General features: G+C 38.1%; 1 protein-coding gene across 4 annotated transcripts in view; it reads left to right on the top strand.

Moving 5' to 3' along the window:
- scramb1 (scramblase 1) overlaps nucleotides 1-16,945 on the top strand; it is a 99,471-nt gene that overhangs the window by 69,077 nt on the left and 13,449 nt on the right. The window lies entirely within an intron of this gene.

Here is a 16,945-nt window from a genome sequence, read left to right as displayed (position 1 = left end):
TCTAAATGATGTAGATGATCTAAAACGTATAAATTCGATATGATAAGCCCGGAAAGATTGTATCTTATTTCTTCATAAATATTTTCTTGGGTTTTATTAGATCTAACGGTAAAAGGCCCAAATTTAATAAATTAGACCATGCTTTAGACAAGAGATGAACTAGCCTCAGGCTAAAAATCTCTATAATAAAGGAAAAAAAAAAAAAAAAAACCATGCTTTAGACGACGTAGTTCGTTTACCGGTCCGTTTTAGGAAAATCTTTGATTGGAAAAAATTTTCCCGTATTATTGTTCTTTCCAAAAAAGATACGAATGATAAAATGGTACTCAGGCTTTAAAGGATTCTTAATTAACACTCCGAATACGGTGGGTAAAAAACTTTACGCCGACTACGAAGCCTCCGAAAAACGTGTAACGGCAAGTTTGCAATAGCACAACTAAGCCATTTCTTAATGAATTTCAAAAACTGTGGTACCTTTAGAATTCCTAGTGTTTCTAAATGATTTTGATTGCAAAAAACTTGAAAATAGAGTCGTCTACTTTTTTAAAAAGCGAAAAGAGTTGTTACACGTTTTTTTGAAAGGTGTGTTTGTAGGGTTTTGCAAGTGGCGCAAGATCTGTAGTTTAGATTAATGGGCACAAATGTTCACAATTAGCCAGAATACAGTCATGGTTCCTATATATGGATCCTGGAGACAACGGAACGGTCCTCAAAAAATTCGGAACATCCGTAAAAATGGTCAATCCATGATCCTGATCCTAGACCTCTGCGGTTTTTTTGAAAACATTAGGAACTGTGATACAAAAAAATATTTGGGGTCGTGACATAAACATGTACCTGGATGGCCATGGGACCGTCCTCCGGAAGATCCGGAACATCCGTAAAAGTGGACAATCCATGAAACTGATCCTAGAGCTCCGTGTTTTTTTTTAACATTAGGATCTGTGATATAAGAATGAATTTGGGTCATGGACCCAGATGGCCATGGGACCGTCCTCCGGAAGATCCGGAACATCCGTAAAAGTAGTAAATCCACGATCCTGATCCTAGAGCTCCACGTTTTTTATAAACATTAGGAACTGTGATGATAGAAAGAATTTGGGCTTGTGACATAAACATGAACCTGGATGTCCATAGGACCGTCCTCCGAAAGATCCGGAACATCCGTAAAAGTGATCAATCCATGAAACTGATCCTAGAGCTACGCGTTTTTTTTTTAGCATTAGGATCTGTGATATAAGAATGAATTTGGGTCATGGACCTTGATGGCCATCGGATCGTCCAGCGGAAGATCCGGAACATCCGTAAAAGTGGTAAATCCACTCTCCTGATCCTAGAGATCCCCTTTTTTTTCTACACATTAGGAACTGTGATGATAGAAAAAATTTGGGGTTGTGACACAAACATGAACCTGGATGTCCATAGAACCATCCTCCGGAAGATCTGGAACATCCGTGAAAGTGGTCAATCAATGATAATGATCCTAGAGCACCGCAGGTTTTGAAAAAAACACTAAGAACTGAGATGATAGAAGTAATTTGGGGTCGTGACATAAATATGGACCTTGATGGGTATGAGACCGTCCTCCGAAAGATCCGGAACATCCGTGAAAGTGTAAAATTCACGAAACTGATACTAGAGCTCCGTGGTTTTCTTGATCCTGATCATCCGTAAAAGTGGAAACTGTGACAAAAACGTGGTTTTTTTTTTCGAAAACTCTTGGAACTGTGATTTAAGATAGAATTTGGGGTCGTGACATAAACATGGATCAGGATGGTCATGAGACTGTCCTTCAAAAGATCCGGAACATCCGTAAATTTATCATACTGTGAAACTGATCCTAGAGCTCTGCAGTTCTTTTTTAAACACTGTGATATAAGAAACCTCTGGATCACTTTTATGGATGTTCCATATTTTCCGGAGGACGGTCCTATGGCCATCCAGGTCCGTGTTTTTTTTTATCTTTATTAAGGAGACTTTCAGCCCTGGGCTGGTTCATCTCCGGTACGTGTTTATGTCATGACCCCGAATTCTTTCTTATATCGCAGTTCCACATGCTTTCGAAAAAACCGTTGAACTCTAGGATCAGTTTCAAGGATTGACAATTTTTAAAGATGTTCTAGATCTTACGGAGGATGGTCCCATGGCCTTCTAGGTACATGTTTATGGCACGACCGCAAATAAATTTATATATGACAGTTCCAAGTGATTTCGAAAAAAACCGTTGAGCTCTAGGGTCATTTTCATACAATGACCACTTTTACGGAATTTTCGGATCTTGCGGAGGACGGTCCGATGGCCATCTGGGTCCATGTTTATGTCACGATCCCAAATTCATTCTAATATCGCAGTTCCTAACGTTTTCAAGAAAACCATGGAGCTCTAGGATCAGTTTCGTGAATTTTCCACTTTCATGGATGTTCCGGATCTTCCAAAAGACGGTCTCATGGCCATCAAGGTCCATGTTTATGTCACGATCCCAAAATCATTCTAATATCACAGTTCCTAACGTTTTCAAGAAAACCACGGAGCTCTAGGATCAGTTTCGTGAATTTTCCACTTTCACGGATGTTCCGGATCTTCCAGAGGACGGTCTCATGGCCATCAAGGTCCATGTTTATGTCACGATCCCAAAATCATTCTAATATCACAGTTCCTGACGTTTTCAAGAAAACCACGGAGCTCTAGGATCAGTTTCGTTAATTTTCCACTTTCACGAATGTTCCGGATCTTTCGGAGGACGGTCCCATGGACATCCAGGTTCATGTTTATGTCACAAGCCTAAATTCTTTCTATCATCACAGTTCCTAATGTTATCAAGAAAACCACGGAGCTCTAGGATCAGGAGAGTGGATTTACCACTTTTACGGATGTTCCGGATCTTCCGCTGAAGGTCCGATGGCCATCTTGGTCCATGACCCAAATTCATTCTTATATCATAGATCCTAATGTTAAAAAAACGCGTAGCTCAAGGATCAGTTTCATGGATTGATCACTATTACGGATGTTCCGGATCTTCCGGAGGACGGTCTTATGGACATCCAGGTTCATGTTTATGTCACAAGCCCAAATTCTTTCTATCTTCACAGTTCCTAATGTTTTTCAAGAAAACCACGGAGCTCTAGGATCAGGATCGTGGATTTACCACTTTTACGGATGTTCCGGATCTTCCGGAGGACGGTCCCATGGCCATCTGGGTCCATGACCCAAATTCATTCATATATCACAGATCCTAATGTTAAAAAAAAACACCGAGCTCTAGGATCAGTTTAATGGATTGTCCATTTTTACGGATGTTCCGGATCTTCCGGAGGACGGTCTTATGGACATCCAGGTTCATGTTTATGTCACAAGCCCAAATTCTTTCTATCTTCACAGTTCCTAATGTTTTCAAGAAAACCACGGAGCTCTAGGATCAGTTTCATGAATTGTCCACTTTTACGGGTGTACCGGATCTTCCGGAGGACGGTCTTATGGACATCCAGGTTCATGTTTATGTTACAAGCCCAAATTCTTTCTATCATCACAGTTCCTAATGTTAATAAAAAAAACGCGGAGCTCTAGGATCAGGATCGTGGATTTACTACTTTTACGGATGTTCCGGATCTTCCGGAGGACGGTCCCATGGCCATCTGGGTCCATGACCCAAATTCATTCTTATATCACAGATCCTAATGTTAAAAAAAACACGGAGCTCTAGGATCAGTTTCATGGATTGTCCACTTTTACGGATGTTCCGGATCTTCCGGAGGACGGTCTTATGGACATCCAGGCATCATCACAGTTCCTAATGTTTATAAAAAAAAACGCGGAGCTCTAGGATCAGGATCGTGGATTTACTACTTTTACGGATGTTCCGGATCTTCCGGAGGACGGTCCCATGGCCATCTGGGTCCATGACCCAAATTCATTCTTATATCACAGATCCTAATGCTAAAAAAAAACACGGAGCTCTAGGATCAATTTCATGGATTGTCTAATTTTACGGATGTTCCGGATCTTCTGGAGGACGGTCTTATGGACATCCAGGTTCATGTTTATGTCACAAGCCCAAATTCTTTCTATCATCACAGTTCCTAATGTTTATAAAAAAAAACGCGGAGCTCTAGGATCAGGATCGTGGATTAACCATTTTTACGGATGTTCCGAATTTTTTGAGGACCGTTCCGTTGTCTCCAGGATCCATATATAGGAACCATGACTGTATTCTGGCTAATTGTGAATATTTGTGCCCATTAATCTAAACTACAGATCTTGCGCCACTTGCAAAACCCTACAAACACACCTTTCAAAAAAACGTGTAACAACTCTTTTCGCTTTTTAAAAAAGTAGACAACTCTATTTTCAAGTTTTTTGCAATCAAAATCATTTAGAAACACTAGGAATTCTAAAGGTACCACAGTTTTTGAAATTCATTAAGAAATGGCTAAGTTGTATCATTGCAAACTTGTCGTTACACGTTTTTCGGAGGCATCGTATTCGGAGTGTTAACAATTGTGAAAGTGCTCAAAAAGCCTCGCTTAGCTCAGTCGGTAAAGGGTGTAGCTATAAAGCAAGACCATACTACAGGCGATTCTCGGTCCAGTTTACAAGACTGGAAGTTGAGTTGGTCACTTTTGAGTGTCAGGGCTACTTCCATTCAGGGATGATGCATATATTATGTCACGCTCTAAGGGGGGAGGGGGGGGGGTCTAAGATTTTGTGACAAGCAATGCATTAGGTATAGGAAAAACGTCACGATAGGGGGGGGAGGGGTAATTTTTTGCTCAATTTAGCGTGACCTAATTAATGCATGGGCCCTCACTTGCTTTAAAAAATGTTTTTCAGAATTATGAATTCATTAGATGTTAATGATGTTATAATGGTAATTAGTACTTGTAAGTTACACTGTCGAAAATATTAAATACTCCTTAAGCTTCCTTTGGAACTCAATCAACTTCAGATACAGATTCCTTTCGAATTTTTATCACAATTCTTTTGAAATTAATGACAGAAGTCCTAAGAAGTTCTTGTCAATATTGATTTGGTATTCTTGTCAGAATTTATTTGGAATTGTGGAGTTTTGGATATTTTTTATTAATTATCCTCTGAATTCTCTTTGAGTTCTTCTCAGAGATTTTCTGAAATTCTCCTGGAAATTTCCTCAGAATTGCCATGCAAATCCAACTTTATATTTCCCAAATTTTTCCTGAAGCTTTCCTCAAATAGCCTTTTAATTTATTTTCAGAATTACTTTCTAGTCTCCATTTAATTCGTTATGAATACTTTCCAGAATTCCCTAGGAGTTCTCTTCGGAATAACCTTTGGATTAAGCCAATTCTCATTGAAATTTGTAAATTCATCCAAGCTCAAGACAGATCCCAGAATTTTTTTCAAGTTCAAGGTTTTTAAACGTATCTTACTACAATCTTTCACTTTCCAAAATCTATGGCGTTCAGCATTGCAGCCTTCGGATAATTTTCATGATCCTGTAGCTCGGAAAACTTCTTAAGTCTTAATGAGCCCTTGGAATTTTTTCGAAATATGCAACTCCAAAATATTAACTTAATTTGAGAGCTAATAAAATCGTAACAGTTTTATAAAAACAATATTTTTAATAATTCGTGATCTATTTTTTTCTAAATCTAAAAAATAAAGCTGTTATCAATGCAATGAATTATGAGGAAAGTCGCAAATTAAAAAAAATCTTTGGATTGCCCCTTTAGCTTTTCTCCTTTGGTTGTTTTCGCCATCCCCTTACTACGGTGCTGAGTGTGGCCCGTAGAAACTTGCAAATGCCTTCAGCTGAGCACCAATGGCCTAGAATGCACTCGTTCTTATCTTTTGAATAGAGCGTCCTAGGGAGGGGGTTTGTTGGGTAAAGTTGTGCATTTTCTAATATTGAGAAATACTACCCAATTGATGTCTTGACCTATGATTTACAAAACGCAGATCTACATAAAAAGTACCGCATTAAAGGCGTTTTCATAATTTTTACGTGATGAGAGTTTAGGATTGCGATACTTTGGATAACCAAGTGGATGGAAACCTACGGAGCATTTCGTAATAATATATTGCTAATCCGTTTCTTGCAGCTCTTGAATCACGAACCACTCACGTTGGTGAAGATTGTGATCTGCATTGAACTGTTTTCTATAAGTTCGTAAGTTCGGTGAACTTTTGAACTAAGTGTGTATTTTTTTCCAATGCACTATGACTAGAAAGTCATCCTGTTTGTTTTTAGTAAGCCAGAATTGGAAACCAGAAAAATATGAGTTGTACGAACTAATTATTGACATATGGTGTTGCAAGTTTTATCAAGGCTTTAAAGCATTGTATAAGTTCAAATCATGAGCAACAAGGCTGCCAAAAACCGGAATTGCTATTTGAGAAATTGGTTTTCCCAAATGTGGAAATAATCGCCAGGAAATTAGTTTTAATTATGACCACCAACTGCTCAAGATAGATTAAAATGAGAGAAAAACAAATTCTGCTATAGGGGGCGACCCCGGCGTAGTGGTTAGCATCCACACCTCTCACGCCAAAGTCACGAGTTCAAATCTCACCCCCTGCTCTTGAGTCATGAATGACGCATGAGCATTAAAGTGTGACTATAAAAAAAAAAGAAAAAAAAAGAAAAAAAAATGAAGAAAAAAAGAAAATAAAATGCTCTAAGCCAGATGTAATTGGTTACTGATCATGAATATTGAGTACGAAATATTGATAGAAATTGATATCAACACTTCTTTTAACAAATTCTCAAGCATAATAAGTCATAATCTAATTTAGTGTATTCAGTTTAAAGGTGTTATAAATTAAAAGTAGGTTAGATAAACAAATTCAAACAAAAATGGACTGCCGAAGTACCTGTATTTATTTCATGTGCGCTAGAATTAAAAAAAAATTGAATTCTAATTATAGGGGTCTCGCTATATATAATAGTTAAGGGGCTCCAAAGGTAGTTAAGACGGCCCTGCACTCAATTCAGTTAACTACATTTTATTTATTATTTTTTTTTTTTGAAAATTAGCTTCTTCAACTATACATTTTATTGTTTGAATTTTGATTTTTGTTCGTTGTTTGGAGATCACAACAATCGTAATTTAATGTTTTACCGATTTGAATAATAATAATCAAAAAGCGTGGTATTCAGAGTGGCCACTGAACCGAGAAAAAAAAAACAACTTTTAGCTGGGAGTCTAAGCCAGCCGGGAAAAACAAGGAAATAACCGATAATTTGGTCGCAACTGTTTGTATATATTTTGACCGAACTCTATTAGCTATATGTACTTTTTTCTCTGTTTTATGCAGTAAGCTCTACTTTAGTATGCAAACTGATTTTTAATTTTCAGAAGTGAAACACTTAACTTTTATAAATAAAAAAAGTCTTAGTTTCAGACACCTTGAAGTCTCATAATTTATTGAGTCCTGAGGTGGTTTTACTGATCAGATTTATTATAGAGTCCGACTCGTGCAATGCGAGTCAGAATTGACCTTTTGGGGAGTTTTCTTGGACCGACATCATAATTATTTTGAAAGCATGAAATCTTAACCACGGTGCGAAGTTTCAGAATTTTAAATTCTATTTACCAAATCCTGTATCTTGAAGCTCTATGCCCCAAATTATCAATTTCTGAATTACCTATGTAGATTATTTCTAGATTTCCACAAGTTTACTCATCATAGGATATGTATGGAATTTTCTCAAGAATTTTCTTTGAATCAGATGTCTTCAAAGTTGGTTTCAGGATTCCTCTTAATAATCTTATGATTCTGCTCATCCTTTTATAAATAACATTTTTATTTTCATATTTAATTATAATATAAAATAACTTGATTTCTTGATAACTTGATTTGAAGGTAAAATAACTTCATTTCATAAAATAAGCCCACTGAAATCCTTTTATTGCGTTAATTCCTTTGAGATGGTGCCTGAAAATTGCACCACAAAGGTGCATGAAATGACAAACTTTAATTAAATTTTTGGGTTAAAAAATTGCTCCCTAGTGGTGCATACAAAAAAATTACGGTGTAATTTTTTTTTTCAGGGTTGTTCATGGAGGGTTAAAAATAGGGTAAATTTAAGGTTGAAAAAATTCACCTTCGTGGTGCTAAATCGAAGAAAAAGCTTTTTATTGAATATTTCTGGTGTAAAAATATCATAGAGGTGGGGCATGGAGGAACTTATCAAAATGAATAACTCTGGTGTAAAAATGGAATCACGCTAAAAATTTGGAGGATCACATTTAACTGAAAATTTCTGGAGGAAAGTTCGCAACACTGTGGTGAATGTAGAAGCAAAGTTTATTAATTTTTCTAGTGCATAATTGTCATCGTTCTGATGAATGCAAGCTTCATTGAAAATTTATGGTGGAAAATTTGAACCATTCTGGTGCATGAAGAGGCAAAGCCTGAAAATTGCACCACAAAGGTGCATGGTGAAACAAACTTCACTGACAATTTTTGGTGCACCGTTCTGGTGAATGGAGGAGCATGCTTTGTTGCAAATTTCTGGTGCAAAATTGAAAGGAATATTTCTGGTGGAAACTAGCACTAGTCTGATAAATGAAGGCACAAGCTTTATTTAAAATTAATCTATATTGAAAATTTCTGGTGGAAAATCTGCACCGTTCTGGTGAACGGATGGGCAAGCTTTTTGGAAATTTTTTGTCCTCAAATTTGCATCCTTCTGATGAATATAGAAACAAACTTTAATAATCATTTCTGATGTAAAATTTGCACCGTTCTGATGATTTGGAAGGAAGCTGCTTTACTGGCAATTTATGATGAAAAATCTGAAAATAGGGGCAAGCTTTATTTGGTGGAAAACCTGCAACATTCTAATGATAGGAGAAGCAAGCTATATTGAAAATGTCTGGTGGAAAATGGAAAAAGGAAATCTACACCAATCAGAAGATTGGAGAAGCAATTGTTATTGAACATTAACGGGGGAAAATTTGCATCGTTCTGATCAATTGAAATGTTCTGGTGTAAAATTTACTAGGGGCAAGTTTGAATTGAAAATTTCTAATGTAAGATTTGCAACAATCTGCTGCATGGAGAGGCAAGCTGAACAGAAAATTCCTGATGTAAAAAATGCACAGTTCTAGTGAAAGGTGGGGCATTTCTGGTAGAAAAACTACAACGAATGGGCGGACAACTTAAACTTGACTTCCGAGAAGAACCTGAAGGGTTTTGAATTCTGAGGACAGTTCTAAAAGAAAAGATTTCTGGGGATGATTCCATGAAAATTCTGCGAATAATTTTTAGTGAATCCTGCAGATAGCTCCAAGATAAGAATAACGAGATAATCAAATTTTGAATAAAATTTCAAAGAGATGTTGAGAAAAATTTCAAGGGAATTCCGAGGATAATTTAAAACGCATTTTGGGAAGAATTTCTGGAGAATGCAGAGGAAATTGTTCTGAAAATTTAGGGGAATTTCAGTTCCAAACTGTTCTGAAAAAATTGTTCTAAAATATTCCGAGAAGAACTTCGTCGAGGATTTTGAATTCTTATGACAGTTCCAAAATAATTCTGTGGAGAATTGAAAGAAAATTCTGCAGACGATTTTTAGTGCATCTTGCAGATAGTTTCAAGATTATTTCGAAAAGAATACCAGGAAAATCAAATTTTGAGTGAAATTCCAAAGGGATTTTAGGCAAAATTTCAAGCAAATTCCGTGGATAATTTCTAGCTCATTCAGTTCCAATGTGTTCTGAGAAAAAATCATGAAGTGTTCTAATTTTAATTCCACTGGACTTCTGAGAAGAATTTCAAAACAGCTCTTAGGAGAGTTCTAAAAAATTCCGAGAAGAACTTCAAGGATACTGAATTCTGAGGACAGTTCCAAAAGAATTCTTCAGAGGGGTATTCCAAGAAAATTCTGCGTGTAATTTTTAGTGAATCCTGCAGATAGTTCCATGATAATTCAGAAAAGAATACCGACTAAAATGAATTTTGAGTGAAATTCCAAAGGGGTTTTGAAGAAAACTTCAAGGGAGTACCGATAATTTCTAGCTCTAGCGGGGCATAATTTTGTTGAAGAAATTCTTCTGAAACTCTAAGGGTATTTCAGTTGCAAGGTGTTCTGAGTAAAAGTCAAGAAGAGTTCTAAACGTAATTCCAGAAGACTTCTGAGAAGAATTTCAAAAGAGCTCACAGAGTTCTAAAAATTTCGAAAAAAACCTCAAGGAAATCTGAGGATGGACTTTTTTTTTGCAACTGTACATAGTTTAAAGACAGCTTTTTGATTCCCTAATTGAAAAAAGGGTATTAGTTTACCAATGAACCTTGGTCTATTGTTGTCTTACTAAAAATTCGTCAAAAATTCATCTCTGAGAATTTCAAGTCATTTGTTACCGTGGTTAGAAAGTTTGTCTTTTATACCATCTTTAAAACATGTTGAATGTTCTGCATCATTTTCTGTCACCCCGACCGGTGGTACTTTGGGACGGTTCATCATCGACATCGTCGATGGGATTGAATTGCCAATTTCCATTGGCTGTCGGAAAGCAGTAAATAAAATTATCTAAATTTAACAGTAGGGAAACAGTGGTGGGTGAACAGCACCATCTCCCACGCACTTTGGAGTACACCAAATCTCCAGATTAAATGCACCATAGAAAAAAATTGCCCCTCCTTAACAAGGTTCCTGTGCACGCTAGTGATGAGCATTAGGGTAGAGAAATACTTCGGCCTTTCCGCCCATTTTGGGTCTATGGAGCAGAAAATTTCAAATAAATCTATGATTTCAGAGTTAAAAAGTCAATTATGCGTTTGGTACGATACTTTAGTTAATAAGCTACCGAATGAAGTCAATGAGAACGCGTGATATGAAGGTTTGTTACCATTATTCCCAAAAACAAAAGAAGCGCTCCGACCGAATCAATTTTTATCTTCATCTGATAGGCCGAAGTGAGTTCATTGGCGTTTCAATTGTGTTTCAATGCGTTAGGCCGAGTTTAGAATTCGTAGGCCGAGTTTGGCGTCAAGAAGCAGTGTTAGACTTTTGACAATATCTCAACGATTGGTTTCTTTTTATCAAATCTTATGGTATGCACGGAAAGGTAAATAAATTTGGAAGCCATCAGTCATAATAACATTCGGCTTGGTGCTGATCTGCGGTAGATTAAGAAATACCAAGTGCGGGTTGTGCTTAATAGGCTGGAAATGGAGTAGTTAACCCTATTTGTATAATAAATTGTGAGCACATCCTTAAACTATACAAGTATGACCATGGATGTGCTCATAATTTTTTATACAAATAATGCTCATGCTCAAGTGTATCCGTGGCATAAGGGTTTTCTTATAGGACACTCATCCTGCTCATTTTATAATAGTGGTTTGTTTGAACAAGTTTGACCGTCAGGTTTTAAATCAACCCGAACAATTCATAAGGCCTAACGTCATTGATCGATTCTGTTAATGACTTTCTCTTTGGATCGCGACGGCCATGTAAAATCGTTTCGGGCTATTTTCGACACACAGTTTGATGGAAGAAGCTATTATCTAGCAATTTATACGACAAACACAGCTAGAGACGTGTTTGTAGCCAAGTTATAAACGGAAAAGAAAGTCAATTAATAGTAGATAGGCCCTTATGCATTGTTCGGGTTGAAATGTTGGTTATTAATCACCAATTGGCAATCAGAACACTTTGGTGATTAGAATAGAAGGCTTATAATAATGCTTATAATAATAAAGGGTTCCCACATGAACAAGGTCCACACAAAGTATTAAATAACATGAAAAGATTCGTCAAGTCGTGTGCTTTGACGTAGTAAACGATAGCCTGTAGATGTTGGAAAGACGGGTATTGTCAGACTTTTTTTCCTTGATTTGTTTTCCATCGATCTTGTTTTCCGTGTTGAGCACCAATGCTACCGACGCCAGGGAGGCAGCTCTCACATCTGGACCCTACTTATCGACCCATTAACTCATGAACCGGGGACTAACGGCGTTACTTTCCTTCCGAAAGAAGGCGTGATCAGAGATGTTATGCCTCAGAACGTCCCGGCGGCGCCGACTGGGATTGAACTCAGGCCTGCTGGGGTGAGAGGTAATCACGCATCATTTTATTTTATCAGAATTACGGTTTTTTTTTTATTGGAATATTTCTCGTTAAGTTCATACTGAGCTTTGATTCTGAGAACGTTGCATCCATGCCGTGATGCAGAACCTAGCAAGGATAAATACTAGCGTGTGTTTCACCTCGACTGAAATTATAGCTCAGAGGTTGCATGTTTTTTTCCTCTGTTTGGGATATAACACCACTGCGACCAGTAACGTGTCCTTAGTTTAGTGCATGTTATATTACTCCATCACTATTGAGAAATGATGAGGTATTCGGTTTTGTTACAGTTGTCATTCTTGCTTTCATCGCGAGGAATCGATTCTAATTGAAAGGTCCCGCTATTTATACCCTTCGGAGTGTTGGAACACCCTCCAAAGGCGCGGCCCTTTGTCAGTCAAAATTGGATTCCTTAGCAACAAAATTAAACAATGACGCCGATAATGACCAGGCATCAGAACCCTAATCTTAACCACTTCAAACTATGGAACAACGAATAGAAGATTAGGAATCACATAGGTGAAGACAACTAATTCATTTTTTTCCTCGGTAGACAAAGCCGAGTCTTGTCACTATCAACAGCTTGAGCTTGAGCTTGAGCTTGATTGACCGCCCACGGTTGCTACTCTGTTATTGCCAGATCAGCTGTAATTACACAGAGAACCAATAGATAATGCTTGGGACTAGCAATCATCCTCAATGTGTAAAAACTGGTGATCTTAAATTAGGCAATACCAGCGCCGGCCGCGCCCGAACACAGGTCAAGAAAGGATTGGGAAGGATTGTGTTGACATGACACTCGTTTTGATGGAAGCCGAGAACACCTCTGCACTTCCACGAGGAATCACTGGGATGTTGGATAAGAGGGTTGGGTTTGCAGCAGGGTTCGTTTTGGTAAACGATAAGCTGAATTGATGTCCTAACGATCATATAACGCGAAGGAGCTTGGGACTAAACCCACGGTCTTCTGCTCAGTAAGCCACTAGGCAGACGAGCATCTTTTTAATCACCGAGTTGCTGTTATTACCATGTAGTCATTTTAACAAATAAAAGGATTGACGAATCTTGAATGTCTATGGGCCTGAGATTAGACTCATGATGTTCTGCTCAGTAAGCAAAAACGGTTGCTCTAAGTCCAACGAGCCCCTCATATCACATAATACCGTTGCTCAAATTTTTGTATCCATTCAAACCCGGAACTAACGACAACAACGAGTTTCGCAAAATACACGATACACAAGCGATTTTACCATAAATCTCTTTGATATGTAAGGACCTGGGACCGCGTTTTCCTGCTCAGTAAGCAGGCCAACGCCTAAAAACTACGAAAAAGTACTAGGCCTTCATTAAGTTCCACTTTCACGCGACGTTCAATGTTTCAATTTGCTCTTTACGTATTGTTCAGGCTATAAATAGGCCCTTTTCAAAAGTTACGTGAGAAATACGCACAATCGTCGCCTACCTCGCAAAACTGGTTCCAAACGACAACAAAGGCATAAGCAACGATGGATTGTTGAACTTTGCTGGCTGGTGTAGTGCACAGCAAAAAAAAAAATGTAACATCGATCAACGCAATTCAAGCTGATGTATGAAATAATGATGTCATTGTAATTTTGTAATTTATCAGCACACACCCTGGTCGACCACTGTAAACCAATCTGCCGTTAAGCGAGTGCGAGTACGAGTTAAGCGAGTTATAACGACCTTCTTCCACTAGCAGGTCTGTTTCTGTTTGCACAGACAGTCCCACTAGTTTCCGATACATTTATAGGAGATAGTAGGAGATTAAAAGAATGGAGAAGAGTTATAGAGGTTTTTTTGTAGTTGTTTTGCTGAAAAAAGAGAAACAGAACTAAATGAAATTACACCTGCTGAAAAAAGGATAAGTCTTTTTTCGGTGAAAGTGATAAGGATTCGACTGCACTCCTATCGGTGTCCACATCGTTTTACAAAACTCCTCAGGTATATTAGAAAATTGAGTTCAAAACTATTCACATTGTATACTCGCAAACCAACAATGAAATCCTATAAACAAACGAATGACTCTTTCCTCAAGATGAAGTAAAGAATGAAGAATCTAGCCATCTGTGGTCAGCTCCCATTTAAAAACATTATTGACGTCGGTGAAACCAACAAGCATACACAATTACCAATAATTTCTGCTAATTTAATCACTATCAACCACTCACTCGATAGTGACTTACAAAAATGGCTAAACGATAAGCAGAAGATTTTATATTCATAAAAAAAAAACGCATAAAACGCTGTGAATTAACCGGTTTGAGCCACTTGTACTGGGTTATCCGCATACATTTCGATCGTTTCGGATCCGATAGTAAACATCGATTCGCGATCAATCCGGTTGCCAAGTGCTTCAGGACTTTTAAAAAATGCAGAATTCTCTTAGTGATTAGCATAAAACCATACGACACACGTCGTTCCAATGGAGACCTCTGTTCTTCGAAGATAAAAACACACGCACACACACATGAGCGCGGAGAACATTAGCAACTGACAATGTCAACAGCGTGACTTTCAATCTAAATAATATATTCAAAATGTCACACGCTATTTGATAAAACAGCATTAAATGATACTGATGTTTTGTTTTCTACTCTTGTTCTTCTTTTCACGTAACACACCACCCCCGAGTCTTGTCACTATCAACAAGGCATAAAAAGTAACAAGGACTAAGATGTGTTACTTTGATTACTGAAAAATCCTGTTCCCCTACTTTGAAGTAGTCAAGACTAGGAATCGGTGGTAGATCTTACATCCCGGAACGTACCACGAAAAGGTGATCTACCCACCTTACGGGGCGAGGTTGCTTGTTACTTTCGAAATGTGAATTTTCAATCTGGACATTTTGATATTCACAACACCATTTGGTTGATCCAACCAGAATTTGTTTACCTTCCCATTCAAAGCAATTGAGCGGAAGGTTGTGTTACGTGACACGTTTCATGAATCATTCGATGTGCTGGAAATATGCACGTATGTGCAATTGTCGGCAGTAACAAGACGCTTAGTAATGATTGAGAAAGAGCCCCATACCTCCCGCAGTTGTTGAATGTTTCGTTCGGCAGCGTCGCATCAAATTCCTAGGATCTGGAAATATACACAACCACTGTCGGGATCAATGGAACAATAATATTTTTAAGCGGTTATCTTGCCGCACTCCTGCGCTATGTCCGCAAAACTTTTAAGCCACTTCCTTTGACGAAGAAGGATACTCAGAACCACTGTTTTCGTCGTTAGATATCTCCTAAGTGCAACAAAACGACATCCGAAACGATGAGGAAAAATATGTTGCTCGATGAAGAAAAATAACAGTCTGCGACAATCTCAACATATAATAAACAAATTGCCGGACTAAATTGTCTGTCAAAGTGTATTGACGAAGCAAAGTAACGCTCGTCGTGCTGCTTCATATTTTGTCAATCAGCATTTCAATGAACCAAACAGTCAAGGCTATTTTTCACGCAGATGGCGCTTTCCCATTGGTAGTAAGTAATAAAAATCCCCATATGGAAATTGTAGCGAGTGATGCTGATGTTAACGTTATGTTCGAAAAGATCGAGAGAAGAAGAGATCGACTTTTCGATCTTTTCGTGGACAAAGAATCGATCCGAAAAATGGGGATAAAAAGATCTTCCAAAGATCGATCCAAGATCGCCCAATCCTAATGTTCAGGAAGGCAGCTTCCACACCTGCGTAGGATATCGCACCCATTCAACACACATGGGCCGGGACCAACGGCTTTACTTCCCTTCCGAAGGAAGACGTGACCAGAGATTTTTATGCCTCAGAAAAATCCCACCGACCTCGGCTGGGATTGAACCCAGACCCAGAAAGCAGTCACGCTTACACCGGCGTTGGCCAATTATCACAATTAACCGAAAACAGATTGTGCTTAGTTTCCGATAGATATCATCGCAAACAACAGCAGTGACATCTGATGGAACATGAATACAGAAGGTTGACATAATTATTAATAGGAGTTTCGTCAGTGAGAATCGAGAAATGTAGCATGTCAGTTATCACAAGATATTGATAAAATAATGCAGCACTTGTTTGAATGGTACACCTCTATTCCCCACTGCATAGTATTGCGCGATACGGTGAAATTTGAGCAACATTTGAATTTTTGGAAAGCAAATGAATAGGTTCGATTCGTTTCCCATACAAAATTTAAAATTCACCCGCTAATCCAGATCATAACCAAATTCGTTCAAATTTAGCACCGTTGTTGGGGACCTCAAAACGCATTGAAATAGCAGTGGGGTACAGGGGTTTCTAAAGTTGACCCACCCTAGTGCTTAACTTGCCCCGTCTACCTCTACATAGGATTTGCGTTTACTAAAAAAAAAAAAAAAAAACAATCTCTTCAGGTAGGCCGAACTATAATTTGAGTTTTGAGGCTGGATCTCCCGCCCAGACGTTGGCTACCCTGAAGTAATTATGGGGTTTTACCTATTTGCCTGAAAATTCTCATTAGATTGTCTACCTAAACAGCACACATCTACATATGGCACAATACATTTGGCATTACCTTGCTTCAGTTATACTCCAGATAACGATTTTTTTTAAAGATAAGGTGACACTTGGATATGTGCTCAAAGTATATGGCATAATCAACTCAATTAAGATTTCTTATATGAATTCTGCATACTCGTTCCCATATCGTTCAAATGGGTCACTTAGGGATGATGGCATCACCGTAAACGCAAACGAACGCGATATTCGTCTCGTCACTCGAGATAAGACTTATCGGTGTTCTTTCCAATGGAAGAACGACAAACCCGCACGCCTATAAACCTTAGATAGTAAAGTTGTTCACTTGACTATGGCAGAAGCATCTCTCTATAATAATCTTGTGAACTTTTATGCCGT

This window comes from Ochlerotatus camptorhynchus, unplaced genomic scaffold, assembly GCF_037179485.1.
Source record: "Ochlerotatus camptorhynchus isolate MF236.1 unplaced genomic scaffold, CSIRO-AGI_Acam_v1.1 ptg000423l, whole genome shotgun sequence".
In the NCBI taxonomy this organism is placed as follows: domain Eukaryota; kingdom Metazoa; phylum Arthropoda; class Insecta; order Diptera; family Culicidae; genus Ochlerotatus; species Ochlerotatus camptorhynchus.
The sequence above is the reverse complement of the archived record's forward strand: the minus strand, read 5'-3'. Positions and strand labels throughout refer to the sequence as shown.